This window comes from Pleurodeles waltl, chromosome 4_2, assembly GCF_031143425.1.
Source record: "Pleurodeles waltl isolate 20211129_DDA chromosome 4_2, aPleWal1.hap1.20221129, whole genome shotgun sequence".
Taxonomy (NCBI): domain Eukaryota; kingdom Metazoa; phylum Chordata; class Amphibia; order Caudata; family Salamandridae; genus Pleurodeles; species Pleurodeles waltl.
The window spans coordinates 3640394-3651871 of record NC_090443.1 but is presented as its reverse complement, the minus strand read 5'-3'; positions in this window follow the sequence as shown (position 1 = coordinate 3651871).

Genomic DNA, 11478 nt, shown 5'->3' with positions numbered 1-11478 from the left:
CTTCTAAGCAAACAATAGATTGTCTCCTTTTCGTGTTTTGAACTCTCCCACACAGCATCACTCAATTGCTCGTGCCCTTCCAAAGCTTTGTTTATGGAAGCTACTTTTTTAAGATTGAGCGCGCAAAGCGCTCTGTCGCTATTATAATGTCTCTGGGGGCTTTTAACCATGCCCATCAGTTTGGTTGGTTTGTGGGCTTGCCTTTTAAAATTCGCTTGATTTCATTAGTGAAAGGCATGCATACGTCATGCCTTCTCCGGTGTTTAGGCCTCTTCGAGCGCACCAGCCAACTACCGAAAACATACGAGGCTCCATGTTTTCCGTATGGTCTCTGAACTACTTTTTCTTTTTATTTTGTAGGCAGCGTGATCTCAATGGGCAGTAGTCAAGCGCTTTGCATGACATCGACCCTGTTACATAGATAATTGCACTTTTGCTGATACGTTTCAAGTGAACTTCTGCTTCCTTTTGTGTGTCTGCTTCACGCTCATGGCATTCGTCAGCTCGCTTATGTCTCCTTTGGGCTCACGCTCGTGGTGCTGTGAATTGACTTACTTATTCGCACAATAAAAAATGAATGCTAAAAGGAGGTGCTGCTGACTCCGTCCCACTGCTCTGTAACTGCAGCCACTAATTCCTGACCCTCCCGCCCCCACTCTGCTCGCCATGGCAAGGTGGCTAGCCCTGTGGCAGCTCGTGGATGTGGTGCAACTCGTCCTCATGCAGCAACCATGGTGCGCTGCATGCATCTCATGCTGTAGTTTTTAAACATACACAATAGATTTTTTTTATTGTCTCCTTTATAAACATACGCTAAGTTTATTTCATATGGGTGCCTTAGCTGGTGTAAATTGTATTTATTTTGGGAATATGCATTTATATGTGTCCATTTGTACTTTCTAAATTGTTTTCTTTCTTTCCACTGTAAACCACTCCTCTGTAAACTACTCCAATGTGAGCCACTCCATTGTATTCCACTCCACTGTAATCCACTCCACTGTAATACACTGCAATCCACTCCACTGTAATCCACTCCAATCCACTGCAATCCATTCCACTTTGCAGTTGTCAATTCCAATCCACTTCACTGTAACTCACCATAATCCACTAAAATCTACTGCATTGTAATACACTGTAAACCACTCCTCTGTAAACCACTCCAAGGTGAGACACTCCATTGTATTCCACTCCACTGTAATCCACTCCAATTCACTCCACTGTAATATACTGCAATCCACTCCACTGTAATCCACTGCAATCCATTCCTCTTTGCAGTAATCAATTCCAATCCGCTTCACTGTAACCCACCATAATCCACTAAAATCTACTCCATTTGTAATGCACTGTAATCCACTCTAATCCACGTCAATACACTCACCTTCACTGTAATCTACTGTAATTCACTGTTGTCTATTCCACTGTAATCCACTCCATTGTAATCCGCTGTAACCCACTCCAGTGTACTGTAATCCACTCCACTTTAATCAACCCCAATCCACTCTACAGTAATCCACAGTAATTCACTACACTGTAATCCACTCCAATCCACTGCACTGGAATCCATTGTTATCCACTCCACTCCAGTGTAGTCCACTCCACTGTAATTTATTCCACCATAGTCCATTCCATTCAAATACACTCAACTCCATTCCAATCAACTCTAATCTACTGCATTCTAATCCTCTACACTCTAGTCCACTCTAATCCCATCCATTCCACTCTAATCCACTCCACTCTAATTACCTCCACTCAACTCTACATCACTTAACAACACTACATTTTATGCTCAACAGCAGCCATACTGGTGTACAACATGGTTAAAGCACATTGCCAAAACAAATACTATTGCCTAGGCGAGAGATATTGGCTTTGCCAATGCTTGCTTAACTTCTTTTATTGCCTCACCCCAGCATCTCTTCTTGACTGTCTGTTGTGGAACTCTGAATTGCTCAATGTTTTCACTCTAAAGAAGACCAATATCCTGTCTCTGACATAGTCTCCATCCCCTCTTGTTATAGTTCTCCTCTGTTCCTATTTCCTTGTCTTTTGCTGCCCGTAACCTTGGCTTCTTTTTTTATTTTTCCATGAATGAATCCACTCAAATGTTCTCTGTTGCTAGATCTTGTCATCTGCACCTTTTTGGCATCAAGGATATTACATGTTTCTTCTTCACTTCTCCCACTAAGTTGATATTGCCCTCTATGGTTCTTTTCCATGTCAACTACTGCTCTTCTCTATACATTTTTCAATACAATACGAGTTAAGGCACTTACAACCTTCAGGTGTTGTCTTTGCTGAATTCGCAGTAAAAAGAAAACAAATCGAAACGTTTGACAGTCTCCCCAGTCTCATTATACAAATCAAAATAACTTCTTATTTATAAATATTAAAAATAAGTGTCAGATCCTTTAACACTATTAAATAGTTAAAAAGGTATTAAGTTCCCACTTTCCTGTATTTGTTGAGGTTCCAGAACCCTTCCTGGGCATGAGCGTAAAGGTCAGAATTAGCCATCTTGTCCGGGAGATATGGAGTTTTTCGCAATGGAAATAAGCAACTTTTTTCATCCTAGGTTTTCTGCCTCTGTGGGAACAAATTTGGAAAAGGCCTTCGAACACTCGAGCTCTGACCTTTTTAAAAACACATACGGGCAGATTTATGAAAAGGGGCACTACGCCTAGTGCAGTGCCACTTTTCTTGCGGCCCTTAGCACCCCCTAACGCCACCATGTGTGCTCTGTTTTTCAAATACGGCGCACCATGGCGGTAGTCAGGGGTACTAGCAACATGCATTTTTATGCTAGTCCAGTGCTCTGCAGGATAAGCGTAAAATTTTTTGACGCTAATCCTACAAAGCACCCAGAGGCCCATTGAAAACAATGGGAACCTCCCATTAAGGAGCCTCCCTTTAACGCCTGATCTTAGCAGACGTTAAAAATGCAGATAAAAATGATGCAAACAAATCTCTTAGATTTCTTTGCGGCATTTTATTGCCCCTCTAGAGCCGGGACGCCCCCCTTGCATACATTATGCCTGGCGCAGGCATAATGTGGCGCAATGGGTTACAAAGTGGCACAATGCAAGCATTGTGCCGGTTTGTAAATATGGAGCAGCATCTTTTGGCCTTCCAAAGCCACATTAGTGTAAAAAAATGACACTAATGTGGCGATGGAATGTTGCTAGGCCCTATACCACACAGTGGCCCACGGTCTTCCTGGCAAGGGAATCTGTTTAAAAACCAGGAAATTGAGGGAAAATGGGTACCCCTGAATAATGCCTCTCATTACACTCCAAAAGAAAACGTTCCTAGAAAGAAAGAAGCAACCTGGTGAACTGGGAGGAAAACCCCATAAACCCCATACATTTAAGATTGAAAAATAAAGTGTTCCAGTTACAACGTCAAAAGGCTCCTCTGAGAGTGGTTGTATGTCAAAATATCAAGGACAGAAGTATTTCAGGGCCACAATGACGAGAACCAAAAAATGAGGACCAAAATATTGTTATGGTTAGTGCTTATAAGTAAGATTTAAATATCCTTATTTCCACATCTAAGTACTTGGACTATATATATATTATATATATATATAAATATATGTCTATAAATTCACTTAAAAAATCAAAGGTTCCAGGGACGTTATAGTTAGGCTCACATTTCAAATGTACAAAACCATATAAATCCACCTGTTATATTTAGGGTTACCTCAAGTAACTATAACTCATGCCCTAAGATAACTATAACTAGCACCCTTGCCATGCACTGCTAATTACCGCCACAAATTACAGCACTCTTGACATCTTTGATAATATCAATGTAATATTTGCAGTAACATTTTTGACGAAAAAACAGTGCATGGCGGGGGCGAGTTATAGTTACTTTCGGCCATGAGTTATGGGGCCATATGTACGAACACTTTTTCCCATAGACACAGAATGGGTAAAAACCTTTGCTACATCTGGCCCGTAGTTACTTGAGATAACTCAAACTATGGCAGCTGAATTTCTATGATTTTGTATGTTTAAGTGAGTTTAACTATAACGTCCGTGTAACCTTTGTTTTTTTAAGTGAATTCCCATGTTTTTTTAAATTCTATTTTCCTAACTATACCGTCCCTGTAACCCTTGGTTCTTTCAGTGAATTTTTATGTTTTTTTAATGTAAAGTAATTTTAATTTCTATACATCAATCCAACCTCCGCCATGCAGCCTTCAGCTGTGCGCAGCAGGAGATGGCCGTAGGGCCTGGCGGCAGGCAACCCCAGTAGCCAACCTCCTATAAACACCCAACTCCAAGCTGCACAAGACTGAAGGGTCTGTCTCATTGGGTGTGAAAATAGGTGTGTGTGGGAGTATGTGTCTGAGTGTGGGTGTGTGGGGGTCTGAGTGGTTCTGTGAGTGGATATGTGACATCTGAGTGGGTTTATGAGTGGCTGTGTCAGTGTCTCATGGGGTCTGTGAGTGGGTGCATCAGTGTCTGACTGAGTCTGTGAGTTGGTGCGTGAGAGTCTGAGTGGGTCTGTGAGTGGGTCCATGAGGGTCTGAGAGAGTCTGTGAGTGGGTGTGCGAGGGTCCGAGTGAATATGTGAGTGAATATGTGAGTGGATGTGAATGGGCCTATAAGGGGTGTATCAGTGTGTGAGTTGGTCTGTGAGTGGGTGCGTCACTATCTGAGTGGGTCCGTGAGTGGGTGCGTGAGGGTCTCAGTGGGTATGTGAGTGGGTCTGTGAGTGGATGTGTGACATGTGAATGGATCTGTGAGTGGGTGTGTCAGTGTCTGAGTGGGTCTGCAAATGGGTGCATAAGAGTCTGAGTGGGTGTGTGAGTAGGAGAAAGGATAAATATATTGAAAGAGTGAAATTGAGAGAGAGAGAAAGAGAGGGAAAGAGATAGAGAGTTTTTTTTATCTTTTGATGAATGATACTCTTAGAATTAGATATTTCTGGACAAATTGAAAAAAAATGTATTTGTCAGTAAAAAGAATTAGATCACCTTTCAGTATGAACCTTAAACTTTTGAAGTTTAAAAGAAATTAAAGGAGGAAAATGACCAGGGACCCACTTGAAGTCGAATCCCAACTTTCATTGTGAGGGTCTGTGACCTTAACTGGAGACCATATGTGACTCCCTACTGTGATGCTTCCAAACATACCAATGACAGTCAATCCACATATGTGATTGTAAAAAAAACATTGAATGTTCCATTACTAGGAAGGCTTAACAGTCAAAACACAAGTTAATAAACAAACACTGCCAAGCAATACGAGGATTTGAACCTTCAGCCTACTGAGTGACAGCACAAGCCCTTGACCATTAGGCCAGAAGTGATTATGTTCTGCTCTGCATCCAAAGTTAACTATAACATTTGTTCTAAACATCTTACTAGTCTAAGTCATTGCATGGAGAAACCATTGTAATGGCTATCTCTCTCTTCTATCCCATTATGGGATGGAAGATAGAGAGAGAGTGACAGGACCGCAGGAAGAGCCTCAAGGCTCCCGCGGTCCTAACCAGCTCCCCACGTCCTGCAAGAGCCGCCATCACTCCCACAAGCAGGGAGCTGCTTTAAATAAGGGGAGCAATGTTTTCATCTGCTTCCCTGCACACTTATTTGCATGAAGGGAAACAGATGAAAAACCTGCTTTCAGCAAGCAGAAGCTGTTTGACAGCTCCTGCTTGCAGAAAGTTTACTTTGTTTGCTTTTGCTTGGTGGGTGGTCTCAGCTCCTACCAATCAAAAGCAAACAGCTATGTCCTGGGAGTGGGCACCCCAGGACATAGCAGGAACCAGCCCTAGGAGATGGCAGTCTCCAGGGCCATCTTTGACTTCTCAAGGGAGGCCATGTGGGCCCCCTCCAACGTGAACTAGCTCTGAGAAGGTAGTGGCCCCCTGTGAAGGGGGTCCATGACGGACTCCCTTCTTATAAATTATGTTTAAAGACCTAGGGAGGTGGCAGTCCCCAGGGCTGTGCGGGGGATGACATGCCCCCCCCTTAATTATGTTTAAATTCCTGAGGAGGTGGCACCCCAGTGCTGCGGGGGACTTGTAGGAAAGTAGCCTCTTTCTAGTATGGTTAACCCCACTTTTGAGTGTTGTCAGTGTGTTTTTACTGTGTCACTGGGATTCTGCTAGTCAGGACCCCAGTGTTCATAGATAACAACCTATATGTCAGTGTGTTTTGCCTGTCTTACTTGGATCCTGATAGCCAGGAACCCAGTGCTCATAGTTTGTGGCCTAATGTGTATGCCTGTGTAGTGCATAACTGTGTCACTGAGGCTCTGCTAACCAGAACCTCAGTACTTATGCTCTGTCTGCTTTTAAATTTGTCACTGGAGGCCAGTGACTATATTTGCCAATTTCAATTGGCATACTGGAGCCCCCTTATAAGTCCCTAGTATATGGTACCTAGGTACCCAGGGCATTGAATTGACCTTACTATATAGAGCTTCTTTCATCATTAAGCTATATAAAGTCACTAGGGGCATATGGGCTGCAGCATTTCTTTTGCCACCCATACGGAGCTCAGACAAACCCTTGCACAGGTCTGCCATTGCAGCCTGCGTGAAATAACGCACACGTTTTTTCACAGACATTTTCACTGCACTTAAGTAAATTGTAGGTCACCTATATGTCTAACCTTCACTTGCTGAAGGTTCGGTGCAAAGTTACTAAGTGCGACGGCACCCTTGCACTATCAAAGGTGCCCCCACATAGTTCAGGGCCATTTTCCCAGACTTTGTGAGTGCGGGAACACCATTACACGCTGGCACTACATATAGGTCAATACCTATAAGTAGCTTCACAATGGGAACTCCGAATATGGCCATGTAACATGTCTAAGATCATGGAACTGTCCCCCCCATTCCAAATATGGTATTGGGGAGCCAATTCCATGCATCCTGGGGGCTCCACCATGGACCCCCAGTACTGCCAAACCAGCTCTCTGAGGCTTGCACTGCAGCTACAGCTGCTGCCACCTCACAGACAGGGTTATGCCCTCCTGGGGTCTGGGCAGACCAGTTTCAGGAAGGCAGAACAAACATTTCCTCTGAGATCCGGGTGTTACACCCTCTCCCTTTGGAAATAGGTGCTACATGCTGGGGAGGAGTAGCCTCCCCCAGCCTCTGGAAATGCTTTGAAGGGCACAGATGGTGCCCTCCTTGCATAAACCAGTCTACACCGGTTCAGGGACCCCTTCTCCCCTGCTCTGGTGCGAAACTGGACAAAGGAAAGGGTAGTGACCACTCCCCTGTCCATCACCACCCCAGGGGTGGTGCCCAGAGCTCCTCCAGTGTGTCCCAGACTTCAGCCATCTTGCTTTGCAAGGTGTGGGGGCACTCTGGAGGCCTCTGAGTGGCCAGTGCCAGCAGGTGACACCAGAGACCCCTCCTGATAGGTCCTTAGCTGACAAGGTAGCCAATCCCCCTCTAGGTCTATTTAGGGTCTCTCCTGTGGGTTCTCTTCAGATTCTGCTTGCAAGTTTACTTCAGGAATCCTCTGCAACAACTTCAGACTCTTCTGACCTCAGATCAACCGCAGACTGCTCCAGGAAACGCTGTAACTGCAACAAAGTGTCTACAAGAGACACTTTTCTTCAGCAACCTCAGCTCCAGTCAGCAACTACAACAGTTTCCACTGTGTGCGCGCTTTGGGGACTCCCTGTCTTCATCCTGCACCAGAAGGACTGAAGAAATGTCCCATGGAGTGACAGAGTCACTCCCCTGCTCCAAACAGGCACCATGCAAGACGATGACCAGTACCTTGGGACTCCTCTCACAGCGACAAGCTTACTCCTAAGGACACTAAGGGTGGACATCTTCGACATAGACCGTCCTGAGGTCCTGCTGACGCAATTTGGAGGAGGTAAGACTGTGCCTTCCCCAAAAGCGATGGTACCCCTGTGTACTGCGTCTTCCTCGCCTCCTGAGATCTCTGTGCACTCTTTGCAAAATTCCTTTGTGCACAGCCTGGCCCAGTTCCCCAGCACTCCATCCTGCGACCCTCAACTCGCTGAATTGTTTTCCGTTGGTGTGGGACCTTCTTTTGTTGTGCTGCATCAACTCATCTTGCACCTCCTTTGAACCCAGATGCTGCAGCTTCTGGGGGTGCTGGCTGGCATCCTCAGGGCTCTCTAAAGTGCTGAGAGCCCCCTCTTCCTCCTCACACAGAGTTGATGCCCCTAGGTCTCTCCTGGATCCAAGTACCATTTTGACGCAAAACGCACGTTTGTCAAAGCCAAGGCTTGTTGGTGCCTTCCAACACGAAATCTCATCTGCAATGATCTTCACGCCGTGAAACATCTTTTGCATCATGCAGCAACCCACTAGCATCTTCCTGGGGTGCATTTCTGCAGCCTTCGACTAACCAGGGACTCTTCTTTTGCACCCTCTTCTGGGTTGGCAGGGGCTCCTGTCCTTTCCGGAACTTCTTTTGGCTTCTGGACTTGGTCCCCTTCCTTTGCAGGTCTTCAGGTCCAATAATCCAGCAGTTGTTTTTTGCACACTTGGTTGGCTGCTGCAAATCCCAAAAATGAGGTGTAAAGTGTCCTAAGGAAACTTGCAGCACTTTACTCCTACTTTTCTGGGCTCTGGGGTGGGGTAATTTACTTATCTTTACTGTATTCTTACTTTCCCAGCGATTCTGCACACACTACACTTGTCTAGGGGGGAATTCGTGATTCGCATTCCACTTTCTTAGTATATGGTTAGTGTTGCCTAAAGACCTATTTTCTCCCATTGTATACTACAGGATTTCCTACTGTTTGCATTGTTCTATGACTATTTACTTGTCTAATTTTGGTGTCTAGTGCATCTATTGTGTATAATGCTTATCTCCAGAAGGAATATTGTCTCTAAGATATTTTTGGTACTGTGTCACTCAAATAAATACCTTTATTTTTAGTAACACTGAGTATTGTCTTTACTTGTGTATAAGTACTGTGTAACTGTAAGCGATATTGCAGGAGCTTTGTATGTCACCTAGTTCAGTCTAAGCTGCTCTGCTATAGCTATCTCTAGCAGCCTAAGCTGCTAGAACACTACTACATTTCGCTAATAAGGGATAACTGAACCTGGTGTAAGTACCCAAGGTACCGACTACAAACCAGGCCAGCCTCCTACAGGGCTGCATGGCCCCAGCATTCATTTTAGTTTCAAGCCCCAGGGAGGTGGCAGTCCCCAGGGCTGTGAGGGGGGTTTCACGCCACCCCCTTAATTATTTTTAAAGCCCGGGGGTGGCGGTCTCAGGGGATGCGGGGGTCACTTGGTCCCCTGCATTTATTTTAGTTTAAAGCCCTGGGTAGGGACTCCCTGGGGCTGCGTTTCATTGTATGTTTGGCCCTGGGGAGGTGGCAGTCACTGGGGCTTCAGCAAGCCTAGGAGAGGGTCCCTGTGCACCACCCTCCTTATTTTTGACATGCCCCCTGGACCTGAACCCCACAAATTCGTGACCCAGTCATAAATTTGCAGCATTATTTTTTTTTTTTAATGCTTTTTTGTCCTGCGAGGGTCCCTCTGGGACCCTAGAACCAGAGCTAAGGGGTCATGTTGTCTCTACCTTGGCTACTTTTCTTATTTTTTACATTTTTTACAGGGACTCGACTGAAACCTTGTCCCATAATGGCTGCCAACACTTGTTGAAGTATTGGTAACCAATCAGATCTCAGCAGGAGATCGGGAGCGTTTGCGGGGCCTTCGTGTCCTTATATATCCATATTTCTTTTTTCTTCAATATTTCAAAACCGACTGAACAGATTTACACCAAATAACAAAAAGGTTGCTTTCTGGACCTAGATCTACCTTTCTGCCAAATTTTGGGTAATTCCATCCAGTGGTTCAGGTGCTATTCCTATTCAAAATCCCTATAGGAATTAAAATGGAGAAAACACATTTTGGGATCCCTCTTTTTTTCGTACCCCGAATGACGGATCACCCCAAAACTTTCCAGACAGCAGCTGACGTAAGTGTCAATTTTTTTTAGAAAATGTAGTGAAAATTCGTCAGCAGGCGCCAAAGATATAGGTAGGCAAGTAAAAAAATGCCTTTCCTATCGAAACTAAGAGGGTCATTCTGACCCTGGCGGTAAAAACCACCAGGGCCGGGGACCGCGGGAGCACCGCCAACAGGCTGGCGGTGCTCCCTTGGGCATTCTGACCGCAGCGGTACAGCCGCGGTCAGAAACGGAAAACCGGCGGTGTACCGCCGGTTTTCCGCTGCCCTGGGGAATCCTCCATGGCGGCGCAGCTTGCTGCGCCGCCATGGGGATTCCGACCCCCATACCGCCATCCTGTCCCTGGCGGTTTTGGCCGCCAGGCACAGGATGGCGGTATGGGGTGTCGTGGGGCCCCCGTAACAGGGCCCCACCAAGATTTTCAGTGTCTGCGATGCAGACACTGAAAATCGCGACGGGTGCAACTGCACCCGTCGCACCCCTTCCACTCCGCCGGCTCCATTCGGAGCCGGCATCCTTGTGGAAGGGTGTTTCCCGCTGGGCTGGCGGGCGGCCTTCTGTTGTATGAAATAAAAAAATACAAAACTTTTTGGGAAATAGCAATTTGTTTCTGTGCTGGTTTATGCTGTCTCCTGTATTTGCCCGAGAGTAAAGACTGTGAATTGGGGCAGGATTCCTGAGAGAAAATCATATAAATATATATATATATATATATATATATATATATATATATATATATACCTTTCTATATTTCCTTACCTTCATGATATTTGGTCCTCAACATTTAAGTGTCGATATTATGACCCCACAATATTCTGAATTCAATATCCTGGGGCAAAACCCTGCAAGTAGTATTAAAAGGGTTAAATTGAATTTGGTTGTTGCAACATAGTCAATAGCCCCAATTGTGCAGTGATCGTTGCTGGCCTAGAAGCAACATAGAATAAATCCAGTTTGCTTGCTTGTCCTGACTATAGAAGAGAGCAAGTGTGCCAACTATTGTCAAAATATTTATTTATGCTTTATAGTCAGAATTCAGCAGACTGACCGACCAATCGGATGTGTACTTGGTCTTATCATTATCTGATTTAGTGAATATTACCGGATTCCCCATCTTAAACATGGCAGGAACTGCAAGGTCACCCGGAATGTTATTAAAAGGAGTTGTGAGTTTGGGGACTAGACTTTCTATAATGTTCTTCTACATCTTGTTTGAGAGGTCGTCAGGGCCTGCTGCTTTCCCGTTTGGCATGATCTTGATATCTCATATTGGGACATCAGCCTATTTACATTTGATTCCTTTTGTTTGGAGAGGGGGCCTTGAGGCAGAAAGTCTACGTGCATTGCTGCAGTGACAGAGAGAGGGTATCATGGTAATAAACTAGGTAAATACCTTAAAAAATCCCACTCTAAATCTTCATTTTCTATCTCAATTATCTCCATATCAGGATTAATTATTTCACTAATTTGGCTATGAGTGCTTTTGCCAAGCCAACCCAGGCAAATGAGGCCTAACCTTCTTATTCTTCTCAAAGCTCT